This window comes from Aethalodelphis obliquidens, unplaced genomic scaffold (assembly GCF_003676395.1).
Source record: "Aethalodelphis obliquidens isolate GAN/ISIS:26980383/991018 unplaced genomic scaffold, ASM367639v1 scaffold12, whole genome shotgun sequence".
In the NCBI taxonomy this organism is placed as follows: Eukaryota; Metazoa; Chordata; class Mammalia; order Artiodactyla; family Delphinidae; genus Aethalodelphis; species Aethalodelphis obliquidens.
The window spans coordinates 22,409,143-22,436,053 of NW_020837956.1; the positions used below are offsets into that span (position 1 = coordinate 22,409,143).

The 26,911-nt window shown below is 44.3% G+C and overlaps 1 protein-coding gene across 3 annotated transcripts in view; it reads right to left on the bottom strand.

Moving 5' to 3' along the window:
* The window catches only part of SPATA31H1 (SPATA31 subfamily H member 1), a 56,000-nt gene that overhangs the window by 21,543 nt on the left and 7,546 nt on the right, over nucleotides 1–26,911 (bottom strand). The window contains exons 3-12 of one of the 3 annotated variants that reach the window (XM_027113549.1): nucleotides 26,343–26,498; nucleotides 26,123–26,180; nucleotides 24,106–25,283; nucleotides 22,886–22,980; nucleotides 21,421–21,567; nucleotides 19,963–20,069; nucleotides 17,069–18,704; nucleotides 16,587–16,622; nucleotides 16,112–16,389; nucleotides 5,799–5,933 (exon numbers count right to left, since the gene is read on the bottom strand). The gene's annotated coding sequence lies outside the window, so the exon portion shown is untranslated. Of the gene's footprint in view, nucleotides 1–5,798; nucleotides 5,934–12,443; nucleotides 13,018–15,617; nucleotides 15,657–16,111; nucleotides 16,390–16,586; nucleotides 16,623–17,068; nucleotides 18,705–19,962; nucleotides 20,070–21,420; nucleotides 21,568–22,885; nucleotides 22,981–24,105; nucleotides 25,284–26,122; nucleotides 26,181–26,342; nucleotides 26,499–26,911 lie in introns of those variants that run through there. The other 2 variants (XR_003434123.1, XR_003434124.1) reach the window with 2 other exon arrangements.

The following is a 26,911-nucleotide window of genomic DNA, read 5'->3' on the forward strand; positions in this document are numbered from 1 at the left end:
TCTATTTTCCCCTTTACTAACTGGAAGTTATACTGTCTGTTTCTGTTCTTTTAGTGCTGGGGTTGGCAAATGGTGGCAGGTGGGTCAAATCTAGCTTGCTGCTTATTTTTGTAAATGAAGAAGTTTTGGAACACAGCCACACCCATTTTATACACAGTGTGTCTGCTTTCATGCTACCACAGTAGAGTTGAGTAGTTACAACAAAGACTACAGGGGGCCTGCAAAGACGAAAATATTTCCTGTCCATCCCTTTATAGAAAGAGTTCGCCAACCCCATTTTTAGTGGATTCTTTTTAAAATGCAATATGCACATTTAACCTATCAAATTCTTAAATTAATCAAAACCTTTATCCTTTTTATGGATAAATCAAGGGCCTTAGGATATTATAACTCTACTTACCTCTTCCCACATACTTGTTACTGTAGTAATTTTAATTTTATTTTTTTTTAAACTTTATTTGAAAGCTACCATATGATCCAGCAATCCCACTCCCAGGCATATATCCAGAGAAAAACATGGTTTGAAAGGATACATGCACCCCAATGTTCATTGCAGCGCTGTTTACAATAGCCAAGACATGGAAGCAACCTAAATGTCCATCAACAAAGGAATGGATAAAGAAGTGGGGTACATATATACAATGGAATATTATTCAGCCATTAAGAAGAATGAAATAATGCCATTTGCAGCAACACGGATGCAACCAGAGATTATCATACTAAGTGAAGTAAGTCAGACAGAGAAAGAAAAATGTCATATGATATCACTTATATGTGGAATCTAAAAAACATGGATACAAATGAACTTATTTACAAAACAGAAACAGACTCACAGACTTAGAGAATAAACTTATGGTTACCAAGGTGGAAGGGTTGGGGGGAGGGATAGACTGGGAGTTTGGGATTGAAATGTACATACACACTGCTGTATTTAAAATAGATAACCAACAAGGAAAAAAATAATAATGTATTATGAATAACTTTATGACAATAAATTTGACCTTAAAAGAAAATAACACTTTATCTTGGAAATTTTTGATTTACAGAAATGTTGCAAAGATAGCACAGTGAGTTACTGTGTGTCCTTCATCCAGTTTCACCTAATGTTTTAACTTTATTATATTTGAAAAATCTATGTGAACAACATTGGTACATTCACTATTAACTAAACTCCATACTTCATTCGAATTTCACCAGTTTTTCCCCTAACGTCCTTTTTTTGTCCAGGACCTGTATTTAGTTGTCATGCCTCCTTCATCTCCTCTGATCTTGTGATGGTTTCCCAGTCTTTCTTTTTTTTTTTTTTTCTGATAGTTTTCTTTCTTGTCTCTTTTTTAAAAAAATTTATTTTATTGAAGTATAGTTGATTTACAATGTTGTATTAATTTCTGCTGTATAGCAAAGTGATTCAATTATACATATATATTCTTTTCCATTATGGTTTATTACAGGATACTGAATATAGTTCCACCAGTTACTAAGACAAGTGTATAAAAGTTTCACTATGATTGTGGATTTGTTTATTTCTCCTTTGAGTACTGTAGGTCCTATACAGTAACAACTGTTGTTTGGTTTCTCAATCTTTGTTTTCTATGACCTTTATTGTTTTGAGGAGTACTAGGCAGTTCTTTCGTAAAACGTCCTTAAATTTGGGTTTCTCTAATGTTTTCCTTATGCTTAGACCGAGGTTTGGGGAAGAATACTGAGGTGACATGCCCTTCTCGTTACATCGTATCAGGTGGTACATGATATCAATTGGTGACACTAATTTCCAGTACTCGGTTAAGGTAGTGCTTGCCAGACTTCTCCAATGTGAAGTTTCTATTTTTCTCTTTCAATACTCTGTTCTTTGGAAGCAAGCCTCTTACTTTTGCCCATACAGGGGTTGTAGAGAGTGAGAGGTTATTAAGCTCCATTTCCTGGAGTGGGGTATATCTACATATATTATTTGGAATTCTTGTGTTAGGGAGATTTGGCTCCTTATTTATTTATTCAATTATTTTATTATAACAGTATGAACTCATGTACACCTAATTTCTATTTTGTGTTATAGTCCAATACGGCATTATTTATATCATTGCTCAAATTGTTCCAGCTTTGGCCACTGAGAGCTCTTTCAGGTGGACTCCTGGGTCCCTTTGACATGACCCCATCCTTTTGTTTTTATGAGGACGTCATTACTTTCTGGCACTACAAGGTGCTCAAGGCTCTTCTTCCTATCTCTCTCATACCACAGCACCCCAGCCACTAGTTTACAGTTAAGCCCAGTTCTTCTCTTTTCCAGGATGAAAGCATTTTGCGACCTAGGTGCAGTGCCTGTCCCGTCAGCCCTAGGATTTGACCTACCTCTCTATACCATACCTGAGTTTACATTGGATCTTAGAGAGTTTGCTGTGCTTCTAGGGCCCATCCGTAGAGCCATGTTGGGGCCCCTCTACCTCTCACCTGGTCCCCAAATCCTCCTTCAACCTTACTGTCCCATGGGAACTTGCTCCACCCTAATATTCCAGACCACCTAAGTTATAAAAAGAATAGCTGACTTGGGGGAGAGATCATGAGTTCCATCTTTAAATACATTAAATATGAAGTATATGCAATATCCAAATATCTTCTGCCTCTGCACCTCTTATTATTGATCTAGTAAATAGATATAACAGGAAATTGTTTCCTTCATCCTCCACAATCCAACCCAGTCTTTTGGGTTAGACCCTTTTAGTCATTTCAGGAGAAATTACTGTCTTGTGTTGATACAGATTACTTTCTAGCTGTTCTTGCCCTCAGATATTTGCTTTCTCTAAACAGTGGTAAAAGTTGTCACCCTACCTTTTGCATCTGGATAGGTCTTTAAAAATCTTTGAATCTCTTTAGCTCTTCCTAGAGCTCAGGTTCCACTGACAATGACCTGACTCTCTGATATTGGATCCACACACCCATGCAAACCTCCAAACATTCCCAGGTTTTCTTTGAATGTTCCCTCACTCCACCCCAACCTCCTTCTTCCAAAGCTGTCCTTGATTCTTGGCCTACCCTGTAATATCCTCAGAACAATTCTGGCAGTTCTCTGTACCTAGCCTGCTGTTGGAATCCACCTCAATGATCTCTGTCCTGTATTGCAATTGCTCATATCTGCTTGTGAGTTCCTAGGGGGTGGGGATCAGATCTTAGTCATTTTTTTCTCCTCTACAATGCCAGAGTGTAGCCCAGCCTCTAAAGTTTCCCAAGGGGAGCAAGTATACCACCTTGTTTATAACACCTGAGTATCACATGCAACTGTATACGAATTGAATTCACTTGATATCTTTGCACCATCCAAGTACTTGGCAAGTAAAAAAAAAAAAAAAAAAGAAAGAAAGAACCTCTGGACTTCTAGTGTCCTTCTGCATCCAGCCTTGGGGAAATCTGACCCTGCACCCTATCCATCCCTCATGTGGGAGTAGGGCTACTGCACATGTTGGCTCTGCCTCCTCCAGCCCTGGAAAGCTGGGTATCTTCTCTGACTTGACCTTGCTCGTGATGCCAGGATGAGAGACGAATTCACATAATTCAAGTGCATGGGGGAGAGTTGTGGGTAAAGAGAAGCTGAGAGCCTCTGCAGGATCTTTTCCTAACTTTACTCCTCTTGAGTTGTAGAGTTAGGAAGAGGTGTTTGTGGAGGATAAAAACCAAATCGATGGCAGTCAGAAGGCCCTAGGGGAATGGTGTTGAGGAAAGGGGCATTGGTTAAAGACCTAAGGTAGCAAAGTAAACGTAGATATATCAATAGAACAGGAAAAGAGTTCAGACAGAGGCCGGAGGCCCACAGATATAGAGAGGGAACTTATGGCTGTCTTTAAAAGATTGAATACTCTGTCTTCATAAAACTGAAATCTATTTGGTTCCTTAGCCGTCACCCTCCTGCAGAAAGGTTCAAGTGAGCTTCAGAGAGGTTTTGTCCCGAGAGAGTTCCTGAGTGTCTATTGCCTAGGTACTTCTTGACCACAAGGGGGAGCCAGCTCTCTACTACCATGGTCACAGTCATAGGCACTGAAGAGCTGGCATGGGTCTGGGATGAGCGAGGGTGCCTTTGATTGGTCAAAACAGGTGACAGCTGAGGTCTAAAATGTTCAGAGTGGGGTCTCTAGTGTGTGCTGGGTCCCACTCTGGCACCCTCAGAGTTCCTTATGTTCCCTTTACAAACACTGGGTAGGGATGCAACTCTCACTTTATGGCCCAGTGTGTGGATGTAGCACTCATTCTAGTGATGATCCTGTCATGCCTAATTGGGATTGTTATTTTCTGAGTGTCCTATGTTGGGGACACAACTTCTTCCTCTTTCCTTGGAATTATCTAAGTTCCCACCTCTCCTTGCTTGTGTGATTCTTTGTAGGAGTGAAGTATGTGTGTGTGCGTGCACGTGTGCACCTACATGTTGGAGATGGGGGGATATAAAGAAGCTGGAATAAGGTTTGGGTCAGTGACCACTGAAATGGAGTTGGGAAGCAGGTGGAGACATAAAGAAACAAAACTGCTATTGGGACCGACCCATGCCACTCATCTTGTTCCACCTCTGATCTATTGACTCTGATCTCAGTAGAAAGCTAACTTTTTGAAACAAGACATTCAGTTTTATTTCTGAAATCAGAATATGCCAGGGAAAGTGGATACCACTGGGTGAACAGCAAGATCTCCCCAAAGGAGAGAGACGCTGTCTCCCCAGCCTGGGCGGCTGGTGCTCCTGGAGACTGGCCCTCTCCTCCCACTTCACGTGCTGCTGGCCCAACAAGTCCCCGTGGGGTGGGCTGGCCCCCTCCACGCACCCAGAAACACCAGTTCACGGCACAGCAGGATCTAGGGTCTCCAAGAAGTCGGCGTTGCGCTTCCGACCTGGCCGGGTGAGGGCGCTCCTGACAGCCTCACGGACAGAGGGAGCTGCAGCCAGGTATGCCTGGGCCTCAGGGATGGAGCACCGGAACAGGAGGCTCAGCAAGGCTATGGGGATCACCTGTGGGGAGGAGGCAGCGAGAACTGAAGCCTGAGAAAGTGAGGTCGTCTGAGGAAGAACCCTGGAGGAGCTAGGGCATTCAGTGTGGGAGTCAGAAGATACCAGGTTGGATGCAACAATAGAACGGAGGCGCTTCCCTGGTGGCGCAGTGGTTAAGAACCTGCCTGCCAATGCAGAGGACACGGGTTCAAGCCCTAGTCCCGGAAGATCCCATATGCCACGGAGCAGCTAAGCCCGTGTGCCACAACTACTGAGTCTGCGCTCTAGAGCCCGCGAGCCACAGCTACTGAAGCCCGCACACCCTGGAGCCCGTGCTCCACAACAGGCGAAGCCACCGCGATGAGAAGCCCGCGCACCGCAACGAAGAGTAGCCCCCGCTCGTCGCAACTAGAGAAAGACTGCGTTCAGCAACGAAGACCCAACGCAGCCAAAAATAAATAAATAAAATAATAAATTAAAAAAAAGAATAGAAGGGAGTTTTCAAACACCAGAAATTGGAATGAGGTGGGTCAAGAGCAGAGAGTAGCCTTCATCCTGACCCAGAAAACTCCTATTCATCAAGACTGGTTCGTGACCCAGTTCTCCCTCTCTTTCCTGACTCCCCTCCTAGGCAAAACTGAAGACTCCTTTTCGGCACCCCTGTAGTACCTTTTTCACACTTCTCTGACTACTTGTCACAATCATGTCTCCTCCATGAACAGGGGGAGTTCCTTGCAGAGTGTCACTGAGCTTTGTAAACTCAGTGCCGAGACAAGTTCCTGACACATCATAAGTACTCAGTAAGTGTTTGCTAGATGACTAGCAGTTCGCGAGTTACCTGTTCCTTCTCTTGTGCAACCTGGACGTGGAAGGAGATGGGAGCTGCTCGAATATCATCCGACAGTGGCTGAGGGACGTGGATCGCCTGGAGGAGGCTCTCGATGCATCGAGACTTGGGCTGTCCCTAGAACCGCTGTGGAAGAAGTGGTAACATCCATGCTGGGCTAGAAAGCCATGGGAGCTGAGAATGGGGTCAAGGGAGAATGGGAGTCTGGGATCTCGAAGACCAGCTGTAGAGAATTCGTCCCTGTAGGCAATCCCAAACTTACAATCCCCAGCTGTAAAGGAAAACTGGGGTAAAAGGGTTGGTGGTGGGCCTTGGTTGGCTGGGTTACACTGGAGAATTAATGGCAAATTGGTCATATTTTTGGCCATGTCCCCGCAATCCCAAAGGTTGGTCATCTTAAACTGAACTCATTCCCTCTGGTTTCCTCCCTAACCACATCCATCCTTTATACTGCTGTAAGACAGTTCATCTGCAAACACTGCTTCTATTTTTTTCACCACCCTTTTCCTCTCCATCTAGCTCAGCACTGTCCAATAGAAATATAATGAGTCACATATGTCATTTAAAATTTTCTAGCACAGCATTAAAAAAGAAACAGGTGAAATAAATTTTAGTCATGTTTTATTTCATCCAATATATCCAAAATATCATTTCAACATGTCAACAGTATTAAAAATTATTAGTGAGATATTTTACAATATTTCTGTACCATGTCTTTGAAGTCCAGTTTGTATTTTACAATTACAGCACATTTCAATTCAGGTGCTGAATTTCAATGCAAAAGTGAAATAGAGTCCTACCAAAAGAATAGAGTTGCATTTAATGAAAACTTTACATGCTTCACTTTTTAAATAAAATTTGGAGTTCAGTTCAAGTGCTCAATGGCCACGTGTGACTGGTGGCTGGACAGCACAGATCTAGCTGTGTTGGCAAGTCCCAATTCCTGTCTGGCTTTTAATCTTCCACAGTTTCTCCCCTTCCTGCTCCCTCACCACTCTGTAAAGTGACTCCAAACCTGTGTCCCTCACATATCATGCCTAGCCCCCCTCTGGGCCTTGGCTAATACTCCTTCTAACAAAAGTGCCCTTCAGTCCTTCACCTCTCCAAGCCATAACCAGTAGGCCCAGCTCAAACATTACCTCTTCCATGAAGTCTTCTGCTTTGCTATAGTGCATAGGTCCTACCTTCTTTGATGTTCTATTGGACTTCAGTAAGGATCATGCAATTTGACGCTTAATTGTTCTGTGTTTCAAGTGTTGGTTTTGTCTCTCCTCCATTAGATGGGCCACTCTGGGATGGCAAGGACTGGATCATAGGTAGCTCTGGCTCCCCCTACCTGCCCCAACTCCAGGAACTAGAAAAGCATAAAGGATTTTTTTTTCCCAGTTGGTTGGTTTTACTCATTCGAAAAGGTTGTTTTAGGGCCCTGATGGCTGCTCACTAAATGCCGATTCATGGGTTCCTTTCATGTAGAGTTGCCAGATGTAGCAAATAAAAATATTGGATACCCAGTTAAATGGAATTTCAGATGGATAATTTTTAAAAATTAGTATAAGTATGTCTCAAATATTGCATGGGATATACTTATACTAAAAAATATTCTTTATTTCTCTGAAATTCAAATTTAACCAGTGTCCTATATTTTTCTTTGCTATATCTAGCAACCCTACTTTCAGGACCATCTGTTGTGCTATCTGCTCAGCATCCAGGCCTCCTCCTCCTGGTATCAGCACCTTGATTCTCCTCTGGGGAATTATTGCTCCCCCATTCTCAGGCCACACTGTTTGATTGAGGCTCACTTCATGCCCCTTCCTCCATTGCCATCTTAAAGGGAGAGCATGGGTGACCCAGGCCTGGGCAGAGGGCTGCTTTCCCCTGGAGAACAGTGATTGGCTCAGGGATGGGCATGTGACCCAAGACAAACCAATGAGGACCCTCCCCCAGGTATTTGCAGGAATCGCAGGGACAGATAAACTCTCCTTCCGCCAGAGTTGCTAAATTGGTAGGATGTTAGGCTGGCACTGCTAGTGGCCAATTTGCCACCTAGTGGAGAAAACCTGCCTGAGAATGAGAGCAACACAGAGGAAAGCAGAGCTAAGGGCTGAAAGTTCTGGAGCATGTCATTTTGCGTTTCTGGATCTAGCTACTGTTCAGTTACATGAACCAATCATTTGCCTTGCTTAGTTAAACCAGTACAAATTGGATTTCTGTCACACATATGTGTAACTGAAAGAATCTTGCCTAATAGTTATAATTGCGCAAACACGCACCCATGTGTGCACATATACTCCTTAGAGGAGAGGCTGGGCCTGATAGAAGGACAAGGAGAGGCACAAGAGAAAAGTCAATCCTTACCCCTTCACATCTACATACCTCTGAAATACACCCTCCTATGGCAGCCTAGGCATTGAAGCCAGGCCCCATCCAGCCCCATCCCATCATGTCCTAGCTGCAGCACGGCCAGAGCCCGCCAGAAGAACCTGGAGTTGCAAATGTGGAGGTCCAGCATGTGGTTTTGGAGGATCTTCCCAAGAAGCACGTGGGCTCCTGTACTCACCGTATTCAGCACCCACTTGGTGCTTAGCTCATGCTGGAACTTCTAAATAGGGCAGACACACAGGGATATTGAAAATTAGGGGACATTAGAGCAGCAGGGTGAACAGGGCCTTATTATCTGACAGGAATCCAGGGATCAAAAATGCAGACATAGGGACTTCCCTGGCAGTCCAGTGGTTAAGGGTCCATGCTTCCAATGGAGGGGGCATGGGTCTGAGCCCACATGATGCTCAGCACGGCCCGCCCCCAAAAAAAGTAGACATAATTTGCTCCATCAGCCAGGGCCATTCCCGGCAAACCTGGCAGCTTCACATATTTGTGGGGTTTTCTTTCTTTTTTCTTTTCTTTTCTTTTTTTTTTTTTTTTTTTGGTCGTTCTGCACAGCTTGCAGGATCTTAGCTCCCCAACCGAGGATTGAACCTGGGCCCATGGCAGTGAAAGTGCTGAGTCCTAACCACTGGGCCACCAGGGAATTCCCCACATATTTGTGTTTTTGGCCCTTGGTAGACAGATATCTTCCCTGAGTCCTTCCACAGTAGGATTTTGCTCTTACCAGCACCTTCCTCTTGTTACTGAGGTACCAGACAAGGGAGAAGTGGAAATCCTGGGATTCATTCCACTAAACTAAAGGCTCCTTGAGAGCAGAGATGGTGTCTTATTTTGCTCAAGAGCCCCAGTCTTTTTGATAATGGCTGACACGTGATTACCGATCAATACATGTTTGTTGAAAAATTAATTCAATTTAATCCTTATAACAACCCTATGGAATAGGTTTTTTCTATCCCTGTTTCTACATATATGGAAACTAGAGGTCAGAAGTAAACTTGATAGTGAGACGTAGAATCAGGACCCAAATCCAGGTCTCCTGATTTAGTGATGAGGGCATTTCCTACTTTGCCACGATCTTTTCCTGGATGAATGAGATAATGGATGTGAAAGCACAATGAAAACTGAAATGTTATACAAACACGTGGTACTGTGGGAATAACTATCACCTGTTCTTGGCCCTCATATCTTGCACTTATAATATCTACTACCAAACTTTGAGGGCAACAGGAGTCCAGTAAAGGAATTGAGGGGGTTAAGTATTTGGTCCTAGCCAGGCTGAGGAAACAGGCTACTACTTCTACCTCCTTATTCTGCAACTCTATAAATAGCTGGTCACACAAACCCCTAGCAGGGGGTATACTGAAAATACTTAACAAGTGATCGACAAAGACACTGAGTATAAGAATAGAAATCTGACCAATCAGAATGAAGCTGGCCAGTATGCAGTACTGATGCTATAGGCTGCATGTCAGACTGCCCTGTGGGGGAGAGATCAATCAAATCTGGGTTATATCATTAACCATTTATATCACCAACCATTTATACCATTAACTACCATTAACGAAAAAATACTTTAAATTTTATATAATTTGAAGCTAGACACATTCATTTTAAAGTTCATGTGGAAAAAGGGCAGCAATTCTATAGAAGAGTGTTGAAGAGAGGACTAACTCTATCGGACATTAAATTTACCATAAAGCATCTATAATTAAACAGTATGGTACCAGCACATCAATAGACAGAAAGAAAGTCCAGAAATAAACCAGTGCACATGCGAACTGAGTATTTGATACAGGTAGCATCTCAAATCACTCAGGAAAAGATTAACTTTAAGTATATATATTGGGACAATTGGATAGTCATTTAGAAAAATATAAAATTGGGTCCATACCTCACCCTATACACAAGAATAAACTCTTAATGATAGTTTGGAATTAACATTTACACATTACTATATATAAAATAAACAACAGGGACCTACTGTATAGCACAGGGACCTATATTCAATATCTTATAATAACCTATAATGGAAAAGAATCTGAAAAGGAATATATATATATAACTTAATCACTTTGCTGTACACCTGAAACTAACAGAACATTGTAAATTAACTATTTTAATTTAAAAAATGGTTTTAAAAAAAAGAGAGCAAGAGAAAGATCACTTTCACTAGAAGAAAACATGTACTAAAAGAAAACACAGATGGAGTGGGTGTGGCGTGAGGGGAGCTTTCTGTTCATCAAGATCCAAATTCAATAAAAGATTGATAAGTTCTACCCCAGAAAAATTAAAGGAAAGACTTTTGCATGGTTAAAACCCAAAGAAAATGGAATATATAGTTGACCCTTGAACAACACGGGTTTGAACTGCAACGTCCACTTATACGCAGACTTTTTTCAATAGTAAATAGTACAGTACTACAATGATCCTATCCCAGGAATGTGGATAGGGAGGAACCATGGATACAGAGGGTCAACCATAAGTTACACCATTTTCCACTGTGCAGAGGATCAGTGCCCCTAACCCCCCCGCCTTGTTCAATTGTCAACTGTATAGCAGAAATAAAGGACTAATATCTCTAATTTATAAAGGACTCAAAATCAAGGGATCATCAAGACCACAATACCATTAGAAAATGAGTATATTTCATGTATTTACATGAACACACAGTTCAAATGCCCTACGTAAGAGACTGCCCGAATAACCCTCGCAAATGTGTGAGCACACCCAAATGTGAAAAATAATGAGGAAGAGTTCCATAGGCCTGCGCTCTAGAGCCTGCAAGCCACAACTACTGAAGCCCACATGCCTAGAGCCCATGCTCCGCAACAAGAGAAGCCACTGCAATGAGAAGCCTGTGCACCGCAACGGAGAGTAGCCCCCGCTCTCTGCAACTAGAGAAAGCCTGCGCACAGTAATGAAGACCCAACGCAGCGAAAAATAAACTAATTAATTAATTAATTTTTTAAAAAAGAAAGAAAGAAGGAAATGCAAAGCATACACGAACACGCACACGTTTTTTTGTAAAAAGAAACACAGGAGATAAGTCAGTCAGTAATGAAATTGGTTTCTTACAGGGATGAGTGGGAATGGGATGGAAGGAATAGAGAAGGAAATGGGACATCTTTTTATACAGTTCTGACTTTTAAATCATGTTATGTTTTACATATTCAAAAGATAAAATTAGACCAAAAACTGAAAAAAACTCTAAAATTTAAAACAAATAAAAATAAATGAGCCTAACTATATATCACATTAATAACATAGCCACAGAGAGAAAGAAAAAAATTAATGAAAGTGACTTTTGAACACTTTATCTAGTGGGATGTGATCAAAGGACAAAAAGAACTGCAAAAATCTCAACCACTTCTTGGTAAGTTTGTTGATGACAGTCATATTAGGGTAGCAATTCCAAAACTGTTTGGTATTTACTGTAGGACTGAACAAATGGGTAAATACACTGATGATATTGGAGGAGAGTACGTGTGTGTGAATACACACACACATATATATATATATATTTCCTTGTTCTTTCTACTGAAAGGGCTTAGAGGCAAAACAAACCAGTAGCAGTGAGCATACCTAGCACCTAGATTTCTAAATACCAATCTCAACTAACAACCAGGGCTCCTTGGAAAATGATTGATTCCAGGGCTGGAACCAGGGAAAGTATAAGGTGAATGTGGCCCAACATTTTTGTGCTCCTGCATAGGAGATGACTGGGTTACACACACACACACACACACACACACACACACACACACGCACAAATACACACAAACACAAATGTAAATAATGAAGAAGAGATTTTTAAACTGAAGTGGAGTGATTTTCAGTATATTTTGTTAAGCAAAAATGCAAGGCACAAGAGTATATTGCATAAGAGAACAAGAAAAAATTTTTTTGGCAAAAAGAAATACAGCAGAGTGTTCAAATGCTAATGTGGATAGATATGTCACAAGAACACAAAGGCCAGCTTAATGAGCTCTCATTTTGAGCATTAAAATGAATAATGGGGTTTCCCTGGTGGCGCAGTGGTTGAGAGTACGCCTGCCGATGCAGAGGACACAGGTTCGTGTCCCGGTCCAGGAGGATCCCACATGCCGTGGAGCAGCTGGGCCCGTGAGCCATGGCCGCTGAGCCTGTGCGTCCAGAGCCTGTGCTCCACAACGGGAGAGGCCGCAGTGGTGAGAGGCCCGCGTACCCCCACACCAAAAAAAGAATAATGACAGGAATGGATTAAAACACACAACAACAACAACAAAAATTCATGAGTCCATATCAATACTAAACAAACAAATGTAGATAAGGGGGGGAGAGAAGAAAGATTTTCTTTACAGAAGAATGCCAACTAGTAAATGGAGACAGAAGGATACAAATAGAAAAATCACCATTTTAAAACCATCATAGTAATAATTGATTCAACCAAGAATCATTAGTGGATGCTAAAACCGTGGGTGAAAGATTGCTGAGGAATAAGATACAAAGAAATCTAACAGACACCACCTTGACCAAATGATCAAACGCAGCATCACCAATAAAGGGACAAACTGATTATTAGGAGCCTCTACATGTGATACACTGATAAAGGCACAGCCTCATCTATGCAGGACTCCTGCCCCCAAATTTAACGTGAATATAATGAAGAAACAATCAGGCAAATCAAAAGTGAGGCACATTCTGCAAAACAATTGGTCTAGACTTCTAAAATATCAGTGTTTTGATGAAAGAGATCAAAAACGACTGAGGAACTCAGCCAGATTAAAGAAAACTAAAGAAACACAATAACGAAATGCAACGCATTATCCTTGCTCAGATCCTGGATCTGGAAGATAAAAACAACACAGGAATAATTGGGGAAATTTGAATATAGTCTGTATATGAGATAATAGTGTTGTATTAATTGTCATTTTCTCAAGTGTGATAATTATAATTATATAGACAAATGCCTGTTGTTCTTAGGGAACACAGTAACTTGTGTCAAGTATCATATCTCCAATCGCCTTTCAAATGATTCAGGGGTCAAGAGAGATGAAGCAGCTGTGGCAAAATGTTAATAAGTGGTGAATCTAGCAAAAAGCATATGGGTGTTCGCTGTATTATTAGTATAGTATACTGTAGTATACTATAGTATCATTGATACTATTCTTGCAAGTTTTCTGCAGATTTGAAATTTTTCAAAATAAAAGTGTGGGCTGAGTTACATCAAACTATTTCTACAACGAAATATTTATAAGCTCTAAAAGAAGCCTCCGTATTTCAATTTCAGTACATTTAAAAAGATAAAAACCGGAATCAAGAAAAAAAGAAACACACAAAGATTGATAGATTTGACTATGCCAAAATGTAAATTAAATGTCTCTACATCAAAAACGTAGAAATTAATAATAACATACTGGGGGAAAACATGGAACAGCAAAAGAAGGCTACTGTCCTTGCTATATACACTCTCTCTTATAAATTAGTAAGAAAAAAAATACCCTAATAAAGAATGAGGGGCTTCTCTGGTGGCGCAGTGGTTAAGAATCTACCTGCCAGTGCAGGGGGCACAGGTTCGAGCCCTGGTCCGGGAAGATCCCACATGCCGCGGAGCAACTAAGCCCATGCGCCATGACTACTGAGCTTGTGCTCTAGAGCCCGTGAGCCACAACTACTGAAGCCCGCACACCCTAGAGCCTGTGCTCTGCGACAGGAGAAGACACCGCGATGAGAAGCCCGTGCACTGCAACGAAGAGTAGACCCCTCTCGCCGCAACTAGAGAAAGCCCGCGCGCAGCAACGAAGACCCAACGCAGCCAAAAATAAATAAACTAATTAAAAAAAAAAGATTGGGTGAATATGCCCAAAAGATATGAAGAAGCAGTACAATAAAGAAAAAAATTCAATGGCGTATATATGTCTTTAAGGAGCCAATCTCCATAGTAATTAAATATAAATTACCGCGGAAATGCCTTTCGTTTTGTTTCACTTTTTTTCCTTTGCTGATTAGCGAAGATTAAAAAGAACAATGTTACCCAGTATTTTAAGGTTGTGGGGAACAACCAATTTTACACTTTGTTTATAAACCTCTTTGGAGGTAACCACAAGCATCAAAAGCCTTAAAATTTTAAACACCCTTTGACCCATTGATTCCACTTTTGGAGGTTTACCCTAATGAGAGAGTCAAATGTGTGTATAAGGATATTCTGTGCAGCATTTTAAAAAAAGCCATAATATTGAAACTATAGTGTTTGACAACTGGGGCTAGAGTAAACAAATTACAGTCCACATACCGTGGAACACATGACATTAAAAATGATGATGTAGATATATTAGTACAGAAAGGTGTTCATAATTTTAAATAAAGAGAAGCAAGTTAAAAACAGCATGTCATGTATGATCCTATTTTTATATAACTATTTTTACATATGCATAAAAAAGTAGAGAGACAGTCTCAAAATTTGTCTGAGTGGTTTTTGTTTTTGTTTTTGGAAGAAGGTAGATTATGGATGATTTTTTTCCTTTTTTTGATTTCTGTATTTTCTAAAGCTTTGACAATTAAAAAATGTATTGTTATTACAATTTTCTTTAAAAATACAGTTCTTTAAAATATCACAGATCATCATTCTCTGCTATATCCCCTATCCCTGGGATATTATCGGGCATGTGACAGGTACTCTAAAAATATTTGTTGAATGAATGAATAAATGGATCGGGCTCAATTCATGAATATGGTTGACATTTATCTTGTATGGTGAAATAAACCATGGATTTAGAGTCCCAAAACCTGAGTTCAAATCCTGACTCCTGTCTTATCTGTGTGGTCATGATTATAATCCCTTAATCTCTTAATTTCATCTTCCTCATCTGGGCAATGGGGACACTAAACATACATTCCTCAGGAGACTGTTAAGAGAACTGAGATAATATACCTGAAATATTGTGTAAAGTGCAAAGGCCTCTGTGTATTAGGTATTATGACTATACAATGGAACCTATAAGTATGATGGGGTATATAACATAAAGGAGGGGTCTAGAAGATGTGGGTTTCATTGGAAAAGACTTCTTAGAAGATGTGAAATCTCAAAGGTGACAATGAATGTGGAAAGCATGCCAAAAGAAGTAGGGATATGACCAATGAACACCATTTGGAAGGAAAGACAAAGATACACATTGAAAGGAGTGTGGATCCCCTGTTCCGGGGGAGAGGAGAGAATTCCATTGAGTTCTGAGGGCAGATAAGGAGCATGTCAGCTGTTGTCTGGTTAAGTTGGGAAGCTTCCTGGAGGAAGTAGTTTGAATAATGGATGAGGCCACATCTCTCCAGGGCAACCCTTCATGGGCCTGGTTCCGCCCCATGGAGGATGGAGGGCTGTCGTGTGAGAAAACTGAGGACCAGAGATGTGTAAAACTGCTTTCTTTCTTCGGCCACGAAGCAGAACTGAACTGGCATCCAGACGTCCTGCTGCCCACTCCAAACGCTAAACTGCAAAGTGCACCCAAAGTGATCATTACTTCTACGGTTATTAGCAATGCTTGTACTGGATCATAATTTCATTAGTAAACAGGGACTGTATCAGTGTACTATTATCTGCAGTGAACTCAGCATAGGACAACTTGCAAAAAAATATGTCTTAAAGGCTTTTGGACAGTGAGGATGACTATAGTATCGACAATTAACTTGTGACAAAGGACAAATGAGTATCTGTCAGGTGATTGGCGGCCTATCCTGTACTTTTGCATATTTCTCGAGAGAACTGAATGCAGTAGCCCATTGACTTGGAAACTCTGACTAGTGACCTGGTAACACTAGAACTTGCCCAGCTGGCTTTGTGGAAGTCAGACAAAGCTTTCTACCCTCCGGCCCTGGGTTTTCTAATTCCGGGAATCCCTCCTCCTCTGTGCCCCTCACTGCAGATATTACCTCCTCATTCCCCATACCTGGATGAAGTTCCCATCATATTCGAAGAAAAGCAGTGGCCATGTGATGCTGATGATGGAGGGAAAGAGCTTCTTCAGAGGGGTCTGGAGAGAGAGAGGAGCAGGAACCGCGATGGAAGTTACAGGAAGCACTGGCTGTAACTGCTGCCCCGGGTCCCCTCCTCAAGGCTGGACCCTCTCCGGCAGGGATTGCCCTACAGTGCTGTGTGCCAAGGCCTGGATGTTGGAGGTCTTCTCTTTCACCTGCTCCACCAGCATCTGCACCTCCTTGAGGTTGTCTAGGAGAGGGGCAGGGCGTCAGAGTGGAAAGCCTGGCTCTTCAGCTGTTCTTTCTCCTCCCCTGGGGTCCAGTCAGGACACACACTCCTGTCCCTCCCTCTGAGCAGTTGCCCTAAGACCCAGAAAAGTGATAGTTCCTCTGAGTCACTCAGCTGCCTCCATCCCCTCACCCCACCACTCCCATCATCCCTCTCACCATCCAGGGTCAAAATGAAGACCACGGTGTCAGTTTCTGCAAGGGATGGCAGGATGGAAGTCAAGAAGTCTTCGTGGGAGAAGGAGAAATGGGGACCCTGGGGCAGAGAAAGAGGAGAGAGTCCTTCCCATGGAAAACTCCAGCATATAGACTTGAAGACCAAAGAGGCCCTTAGAGGACATCTAATGCAGAGCTTTTATCTACAGATGTAAAAACCAAGATTCAAAGAGGTAAAGTGTTTTGCCCAAGATAATGCAGCATGCTGACGGAAGAGCACTGGACCAGAGCCAGGTTTGGGGGGTGAATCCAGAGCCTTCCACACTGTTCCGTGCTGCCCCAAGGCCTCATGACCTTTAACCCATATTCCCTCTCTAGAAGGGAATCCCATTGTACTCCCCTACCTGTTTCCACCTTCCTCTTTTCTCCCACCCTCTGCACACCAGTTATCTTCCCAACTTCCCCAAGCCCCATCATCTTCCCACCTGGTTGAGCTCAGCCTTCTGGTTAAACATGTCACTGTGATCACCAATGAGAAAGCCATGGACATCTTGGAAATCTGGGAAGGTTAAGGACAGGGAGAGAGGAGTGATGGGCTTCAAAGGAGAGGAAGGTTCTAGGTTTGGGGAGGTGTCAGTGGGGCTGGGAGGAAAGTGGCAAGTGGGGTGCAGGGTAAGCAGTAACACACTTGGGAGGCCATAGCTAAGCATGGGGCTGGGAGCTGAAGGATCAAGGACTGAGTGAGGTTCAAAGGAAGGAGCATTTGACTGAAATGCCTATCTAGATAGGGCAGGATGGACACTGAATGAGGAGCCTCCATGGGTTGGGAGTAGGAAAGAATTTGGAGAGCAGACCAGTTGGTTTGGATCAGGAGGAATCGGGAAGTAAGTCAACACCGGGGTCCCACCAGCACCAAAGGTGTGGATGCACTCTACTCCATCCATGATGGCAATGATGCCCAGGGTCTGCCAGCCAACCAGGTATACTCAGCCTTTTTTCTCCAGGCTGAGAATGGGTCAGAGGTCAGGACATGAGAGATCACAGTGAAGAAAATCCAGAGATCAGAGAAAGACACACGCAGAAGAACACAGGAGTAAACGAACCAAAAGCCTACCCTGACCCTCCAACACGCAGACCCGCTACCCTCCCCATGTTATCATGTCTCGTAGAGTCTCCCCTGCTCTCATGACATTCCCCATCCAGGCCGCTTCCCCCCTCCAAATACACATCTACACACCTGGTGCTGACTTGCTTCATCAGGGTGGTGATCTTGGGGCTTTGACTCTAGGTCACCTGATGAGCCCACTCAAATGTCCGCAGGATTTCCAGAAGGCATCTGGGAGAAAGTCCACCAGCTCCCAGGGCAGGCCCAGTGCCCCCTCAGAAAGCCTGAGTCCCTCCCACCCTGGGGAAGGTGCAATTCCCTTGAAACTAAGTTCTGCTGGTCCCTCGTGGGGGAGCGATAAGCAGAGCCAGACTGCATTCAACAGGGGCAAAGTGGGCTTCAGCGGGAAGAAGACTAAAGAGCAGAGAGAAGAATAGGGCATCCAGAGCACTGGGAGGAGGGTGGGATCAGAGAGTTGACGAGGCGGTAAGTGAGCGACGTGGAAGCTAGGCGAGAGACCCTGGTGAGGGAGGCAGGCCCACAGCAGGATGACCTCTACCCTGCATGGCCTGGACCATCCCCACATCAAAGACTCTAGGAAGCTAGGTTAGCTTTGGATGTCCCAGGTGTGCACAGGGATCAGGTCTGGACCTGAGGAACCCAGGGTCCATTGGAAACAAGCCAGACTTTGTGACTGTGTGATGGGAACAGTGGCATCCCCCGGCCAGTTCCTTTCCCAGGGAAGGAACGGCAGGGCTGCAGTCTTGCTGCTACCAGCGTACCCTCCAGATCTGGATCTGCCATTCCCCTGCCTGCACCCTCCCACCCACTGCCTGACTCTGATCTCTCTCTGGTCCAGATCCTCCCTACCTCGGAGATGCTGCGATGCTCCGGTCCGCAGTCTTGTGAGCTGCCAGTAACAGGGTTTCCAGCAGGATCTTGGTGGCACTTCCACCCTTCATCTGGGAGGAGCCACTGAGGCCCTCAAGCTGCAGAGTGATGACACCCAGGAGAAACTGGGAGAGGAAGGAAGGTCCTGGAGTTTACTAGTTAGTGACCACTGTGCATGCAATCTGGTTAGTGGCTCTTGGACATGCGCTCTGCTTAGTGGCCACTGAGCAGGCATTTGTAGGACTGGTGGCCCCCAGTGTGCTGTGAGGAGGAGTGCTGGTTGAGGGCTTAACTGAGAGGAGAGGAGAGGAGGGAAGGGAAGGGAAGGGAAGGGAAGGGGAGGGAAGGGGAGGGAAGGGGAGGGAAGGGGAGGGGAGGGGAGGGGAGGGGAGGGGAGGGGGAAAGGGCCACTTATGGTCATTTCTATGGTACATTCAGGACTCTGGAGAGGAAGCCAGAATAATTGAGTGTCCTGTTAGCTGGGGATAAGGGTTTTTCAGAGAGGTTTTGTTTTTGTTTTTGTTTTTGTTTGCCAAGTACTTTCTCCCTCCTCCATCCCCCACTTTTTAAATAACAGTTTTTAATCCAAACACTACATTTCATGCTCCTTGGACAGACCAGTGAAGCAGCCATTGATTGTAACCATACAGATATATAATATGACACACCAAAAAGATAAAGAGATTACAGCAAGAAGAATGATAAAAGCAGTGTCTAAGAAAAGGAGATTAAAAGTAAATAATTGTAGAGAGGAGGAGAGATGAGCATCTGGGAGATGAAAGATGCAGAACTTGTGTGTAATGTGGAATTCCTGCCTTCCTATCTCGCAAAAGGAAGATCAAAGAGAATGTCACAGATGTGCCCATCCCTGGCAGAGTGGGGCAGGGCAGGGGTTTGGTTAAGGCCCTTGTAAGGTCAAAGGAAGGGCAGATGATGTTAGTGAGATGCAGCCACAATCCAGAGAAAAAAGCAACAGGAGCAGTGGAGGCTTAGAAGGGCCACACCAATTTTGGAGAGTCTTAGGCAGAAGAATGAAACTACATCCCATTTTTTCTTTAAAGCCCATATTTGAAACTGAAACATATAAAAGAGACATGAAGCAATACTTTCTACACACAGATGCAAAAGAGCTTCTTTATATAGAAACTGCCCTAGACCATTTAGGTGTTTAATGATGACTTATTTAAGAGACAGGGTCCGAATGGAAATAAAACATCTTAAGGTGAAAACCGAAACGAGAAAACAGGATTTGATTTACAACATTTTAGTAGATACACGACACCAGGAATTTAGACATGATGTAACAAAACCTAAAATCAGAGGCCCTAAGTGGCAAGCCGTCCGGAGGTGGGTGTGAGGGGTAGGGGTGGGGGCAGATCTCACCCCAGTTGCAGGATTGAGCACAAAAGCTTTCCGTTTTCTCCGGCAGTTTCTGCATCTGCTCTGCTATTTGTCGAAATGTCGAACTCCAGTCTTCAATGGGGTCATTTCTGGGGCCCAAAGAGAGACAGAGGGGGGATCATGTGTGAGGATCTAAAGGAAGGGCCTCAGATGAGAGTTGGGACCAAATACCACATTGAGATTGGGGTCAGAGGTCAACAATTTCCTAGAGAGATGTGCTTTGATGCTCATAGGGGCACTGTGTCCCTGAACCCCAAGGATGAGGGTTAATAAAACATTCAGCAATTTGAGCCCAGAGCAAAGCCAACACTCAAGTAAAAAGTTCCAGCCTGAGACCAGAACTTTCTTGTGTCCTGGTCCTTGCACAGGTCCTATTGCCATGTCTCCTCTGCAGAGAGAGGCAACAGTGTTTATTGTGTGGTTGAAAACTGAGATCCCCAGACTTGGCAGGTCAGCAAAATCACCTGGGGAGGTTTGTTTTTTTTTTAATAACTACCCATTTCTGGTTTCCACACCCACCCTGAGAGTCTGCTTCAGTAGTTCTGGAGTGGAGCCCCCAAATCTGTATTTTTAAAAAGCTTCCCAGATGACTCTGAAGACCAGCCAAGTTTGGGAGCCACTGATTTAAGGAACAACTGGAAGATCTCCACGCCTACATTGTTTGAAATCCTTCATTTCACTTAGTCACGGTCCCTGAAATTAGCATCCACTGCAGCAGATACATTTTTGGTGAGGAAAGCCCTCCATTAAAAGAGATCATTTATACCTTCGTATGAATTACACTACATGCCTGGAATCTGGGAGCTGAAAAAGCCTCTCGGAACTCAGCTGTCCGTCTCCCCAAGACCACACTAAATACACACAGAGCTGCTCTTGAGTAGTCAGCGAGCCTTCACTGAAATACCTCCGGTGACAGGAAGCCCTCAGCTTCACTGGGTGGCCCCCTCCGATGGTTCATTTAGCATAGTTTCCCCAGCTTGGCTGTGCATCAGAATCTCCAAGGATGCTTGCAAAAAGTAGGTATTTCCGGGCCTTACCTCAAACCTACAACATCAGACCTCTCATACAAGAACCTTCCTTATTAACACTCCTAAGGCAGTGCGTTCACAGAATCGCACCTGAGCAGTATTGGTTTAATATGCTGGCCTTCATAACACAACATTGTAAATCAACTATACTCCAATAAAAAATTTAAAAAATATATGCTGGCCTTCTTTGAGATCGAAGTGGCCATTTAGACAGAGAATAAGAGGGAGGTGACTTGGAGGCACAGGGATCTCAGGAAAGGGGAACAGGGTGGGAGATGTGAGTAGCCAGAGGGGACCAAAGGGGCTCCTGGCATGAAGGAGAAAGGGCCTAAAATAAGGGAGCTAGGCAAAGGAGACTAGGAGGCCAGTCAGCACCCAGTATTCCTTCTTTGAAAAGATGCTGGGGACCCACCTCAGATGAAAGCACAGATCTTTGTGGTATGCATTTTCTTGAGCCCATTCTATCCTCTGACCCACGTTTTCCTTGCCTCTTCATTCCATTTTAAATGTATGCTTTCTTATATTTTATGTAACCTTTATAAGCTGCCTTCAATTCTTTCTGAAATGAGAGAATATGCAAATTAACCAACCAACAAAAAACTTCCTAAGCTTAGGAACACCCTTTATTTACTTTATTTTTTTTAACATCTTTATTGGAGTACAATTGCTTTACAATGGTGTGTTAGTTTCTGCTTTATAACAAAGTGAATCAGCTATACGTATACATACATCCCCATATCTCCTCCCTCTTGCGTCTCCCTCCCACCCTCCCTATCCCACCCCTCTAGGTGGACACAAAGCACTGAGCTGATCTCCCTGTGCTATGCAGCTGCTTCCCACTAGCTATCTATTTTACATTTGGTAGTGTATATATGTCCATGCCACTCTCTCACTTTGTCCCAGCTTACCCTTCCCCCTCCCTGTGTCCTCACGTCCATTCTCTATGTCTGCATCTTTATTCCTGTCCTGCCCCTACGTTCTTCAGAATCACTTTTTTTTTAGATTCCATATATATGTGTTAGCATACGGTATTTGTTTTTCCCTTTCTGACTTATTTCACTTAGTATGACAGACTCTAGGTCCATCCACCTCACTACAAATAACTCAATTTTGTTTCTTTTTATGGCTGAGTAATATTCCATTGTATATATGTGCCACATCTTCTTTATCCATTCATCTGTCGATGGACATTTAGGTTGCTTCCATGTCCTGGCTATTGTAAATAGAGCTGCAATGAACACTGGGGTGCATGTGTCTTTTTGAATTATTGTTTTCTCAGGGTATATGCCCAGTAGTGGGATTGCTGGGTCGTATGGTAGTTCTATTTTTAGTTTTTTAAGGCACCTCCATACTGTTCTCCATAGTGGCTGTATCAATTTACATTCCCACCAACAGTGCAAGAGGGTTCCCTTTTCTCCACACCCTCTCCAGCATTTATTGTTTGTAGATTTTTTGATGATGGCCATTCTGACCTGTGTGAGGTGATATCTCATTGTAGTTTTGATTTGCATTTCTCTAATGATTAGTGATGTTGAACATTCTTTCATGTGTTTGTTGGCAATCTGTATACCTTCTTTGGAGAAATATCTATTTAGATCTTCTGCCCATTTCTGGATTGGGTTATTTGTCTTTTTGATATTGAGCTGCATAAGCTGCCTGTATATTTTGGAGATTAATCCTTTGTCAGTTGCTTCGTTTGCACCTTTATTTACTTTAATATTCTGAGATTTGGTGAACAAGAGCATATTTGCCCTGCCCTCTCCTTTGTGACTATCCTGTAGATTTTCACAGGTTCCCTCCCAGCCTCCCCCAGGGGCCTGGCCGTGACCTTTCATTACAGAAGTTCTGTGTACGACTTTTCATTACAGAAGGCTCACCTGGCCATGCTCACTGGGTTGAAACCAATCAGGACTGGCAAAAAGACCGCTGGGTTATCCATGCAGTAGTCCATCTGGGCTGCCACAGAGGGAGCCTGGTGGTAGGGAGAGAGGGGAGGGTTCGATGAGGGGGGTTACTCTAGCTCTGCCCGAGGCCCACATACATCAGAATGCCCCACACATGCTTGTTTAAGTGCAGATTCTGGGCCCAGTTAAAATCTACTGGATCTGAATTTGAAGGGGAGACCCCATGGACCTACATTTTTTTAAAATTAATTAACTATTATTATTATCGACCACACCGTGCAGCTTATGGGATCTTAGTTCCCCGACCAGGGATTGAACCCGGGGCCCTGGCAGTGGAAGCGCTGAGTCCTAACCACTGGACCGCCAGGGAATTCCCTAGACCTACATTTCTAACAGGCTCTCCCATGGAAATCTTCTGCGTGGTAAAGTCTGAAGATACAGAACTAAACTGTCAGCTCCATGAGGTCAGTGTCCTGCTCTCCTTGTGTGCCTCGTTCCACATCTGCTGGGGTCCAGGTCCTGCTCAGTGAATTCAGAGAGTCCGAGCTGCACAGCTGAGCGGAAACTCAGGGTCATCTAGCCCAGTGCATGTCAAACAAACCACCTGGGAATCTTGCTAAAATGCAGATTCAGACTCAGTAGGTCTGGTGTGGGGGGGCCTGATATTCTGCATTTCTAACAGATCCCAGGTGATACTGATGTCGCTGGTGTAAGGACCACACGTTAGGTAGCAAGGGACTAGTCCGGGGTCAGTTTTTTCTGTAAAGAGCTAGAAAGCAAATATTTTAAGCTTGTGGGCCCTACGATCTCTGTCCAATGACTCGGTCTTACCGTTGAAGCGTCAAAGTAGCCATGGATAATATGTAAACACAAATGGCTGAGTTCCAGTAAAACGTCATTGACAAAAACAGGGAGCAGCTGGATTGGCCTGCCAGCATAGTTTGCTGAGCCCTGGACTACTCTATCTATTTTGGTTGTTGAGTGGATGGGTACACAGTTATTGTGGGATAAGATCCCTCCCCCCTTGTCCCACATTCATGCAACTGGATCCTCGTCAGTGAGAGTGACATCGAAGTTCCTCACACGAGCCCTTCTGTTTCTAGCTAAATCTTGTTGATTTACCTCCCATGCTGTTCCACTCCTACTCCCCGCCTCCCTATAAAATTGACCCCCCAGCCCGTCTTCACACTCACAGAGAGTCCCGCTGAAATGCCGATGACAATCACCCTCTTCTTCCCAGCAGCCACCTAGGAGAGGAGGATGGGTGAGGTGGTGCCACCAAGAGGATTCTAGGGTATAAACATATTGTGTGGGGATGTCAGGGCCAGGATGAGGTGGGGGGTGGCTGGAAGGGAGTTGGGGGGGCACGGAGGAGGCAGGGGATGGGCTTTGGCTGGATGCTGGGGCTTTGATGTCCCCACGAGAAGGAACAGACAGAGGTCTATGGTTGAGTGTCAGTGGAAAACACAGACTTCTTCAGTTCCTCGATCCCATCCAGGGCACTATCTTCCATCCCCTCCCTAGAGGCCATCACAGACCTAAGAGGACAGAGTCAAGGTCAGTGGCACTGCTTGGGAAGCAGAAACCTATGGTTTATTAGGGCTGCTTTGAGAGAAGGAAATGAAGAGAAAACTGTCACTGAATGGGCACCTACTATTTGTTGGGCACCATGATAAACACTCTGTAGGGTTGAAAAACTTCAATGCCTATGAGGGCTAGTCAGGCAACATACGTACGTCAAGTGGAGAGCAAACTGGACACCATCTCCACCTGAAAGCATTCAAATTCAGTTTCTAAAAGACACTAGTTAGGCCAAACAAAATATTCATAGGCCAGCCTGGCTTACCTGTCACCTCCTGCAACGAGGTAGGTGTAAAGAGGTTTCTGTCCTAGACCTTTCATCAGCTGGTTAAAGGAGACCTGCCAAGTCGGAGAGAACATGGAGTAGTAATGACAGGGAAGGAACAATTATCTTGGATTTTCAACACCTTGAGGGTAGAGGCTGTATAATGATTCTCTTAGGTCAGTGCTTAAGCCAGCACTGCTTGGAATCTGACTCTTAAATATGCTGCTTGGAGATGATGGATTAGGGGTGTGTGGGATGTACAGACATTGGCAATAGACTGGTGGGGCTCAGATGGGCTCAGAAGAAATGGGACTCCATGTTGAGATCTAGCTTTTGGAGAAGAAAGAGAGCCGGAGCTGGAGGCGGTCCACCTAGGAGCTTAGCTATGAAGAGCTTTATGGTCCTGAGGTTCACTCCAAGAAGGCGGAGAGCAAAACCGGCGATCAAGGTACTCACCGACAAGAGGAATGCCATCCTGCCAGAGGTATCCCTCCACTCAGCCCCACCAGCGCCCCCCTCAGGCTCCTGAGAAAAGAAAAATGCTTACGTCTCCAGGTTGGGAGAAGCATATTCTCTTTTTGGTTGGTAACAGAACCCCCCTCTTATCCCCAAAGCGAACAGAACATAGAGAATATGGTGTAGCAGAAAGAACCTTGGATTTGAGAAAGAAACTTCAGTCTGATCCCCAACTCTGGTTTAGCTACTTATTCAAACCCTTACTGGACTTCCTTGGTGGGGCAGTGCTTAGGAATCCACCTCCCAGTGCAGGGGAAAACGGGTTCGATCCCTGGTCCAGGAAGATCACACATGCCGCGGGGCAACTAAGCCCGCAAGCCACAACTCCTGAGCCCGCATGCATAGAGCCCACGCTCCACAACAAGAGAAGCCACCGCAATGAGAAGCCTGTGCACCACAACGAAGAGTAATTCCCACTCGCCACAACTAGAGAAAGCTTGCGCTCAGCAACAAAGACCCAACGCAGCCAAAAAAACCCCCCAAACCCTTACTTATTGCAGAAAGGACGGAAAGCAGCTTTGTCACAGATAGGAAGCAGCATTATCTGGCAATTACTAGCTGCGTGTACTTGGGCAAAAGCTACTGTGATTATCTTAAGTCTTTGTTTTCCCATCCGAAAAGTAATGGAGACAATAACACCAACTTTACAGGTTTTTGTGAAGGTAATGGGTGTGAAAGTACGTGGTCAGTTATGTAGTATTATGCAGTAATAGTTACTATAATTACTGTTGATTAATAAGATGACAATAAGGATATAGAAGTTTATAAAAGGGAAAAATAGAGACCAAGAAGAGAGAAAAGTGGAGGGAAACACGAATTTAAGCAGGGAGCAGGTGGAGAGTTGGTACCTTTGGCACTTCCTGGACTTTTCCAGCCGCTTATACCATGGTGGTCAGAGGTGACTCACTGGAGGCAACAGGCAGGCATCAACAGCCAAGAAAAGGACAGTGGGTTGGGGGGGCGGGGGAGGGGCTCCCAGACCATGGTCTGAGAGGGCAGAGGTTGAGGTGGGGTGGGGCTGCAGTGGGCATCGTTACTTGCAGTGTCCAGGGGATGCGGCTGAGTCACCTGGCATGTGGGCCTGATTTGTCCCTCCTCCTGGAAGATCTCAGCATCACGTTGCCCCAGCAATCGAACAATCTGCTCGGCATCTGCTTTGTCCAGATCCCGGGTCAGTGGGTTTGACTTCTCTATGATGGGCAGGGCTGCCTCATACCCAGACAACTAGAGGGAAGGGGGGACAAGGTCAATGGCAGGGAGCCTCATTCACGTCTGCCGAACTGGAGGTGGGTGTGGCAGCAGGCACAGTGTTGGGACACACACACACACACAAAAATGATTTAGCCTGCACTTGGTACTCTGGGCCTATCAAAGAAAGAAAATCAGGAAGGAAGATGGGAAGGAGGACGGGGAAAGCAGAAACCCAGGCTGCAGGGAAGTCCAGATGAGACAGGATTCTAGGAATCAGCACAGAAGGCCAACAGGGAGAAAGGGTCTCACCTCCCACTTGCCAGGCTCCGCGGTCTCAATCACACGTTGAAACTGTTTTGTGCCTGGCATGGTCCGACACTGTGGACACACTGTTGTGCCTCCCTCTTCAGCCACATAGCCCCTTCTGTCACACTGACACTGCTTCC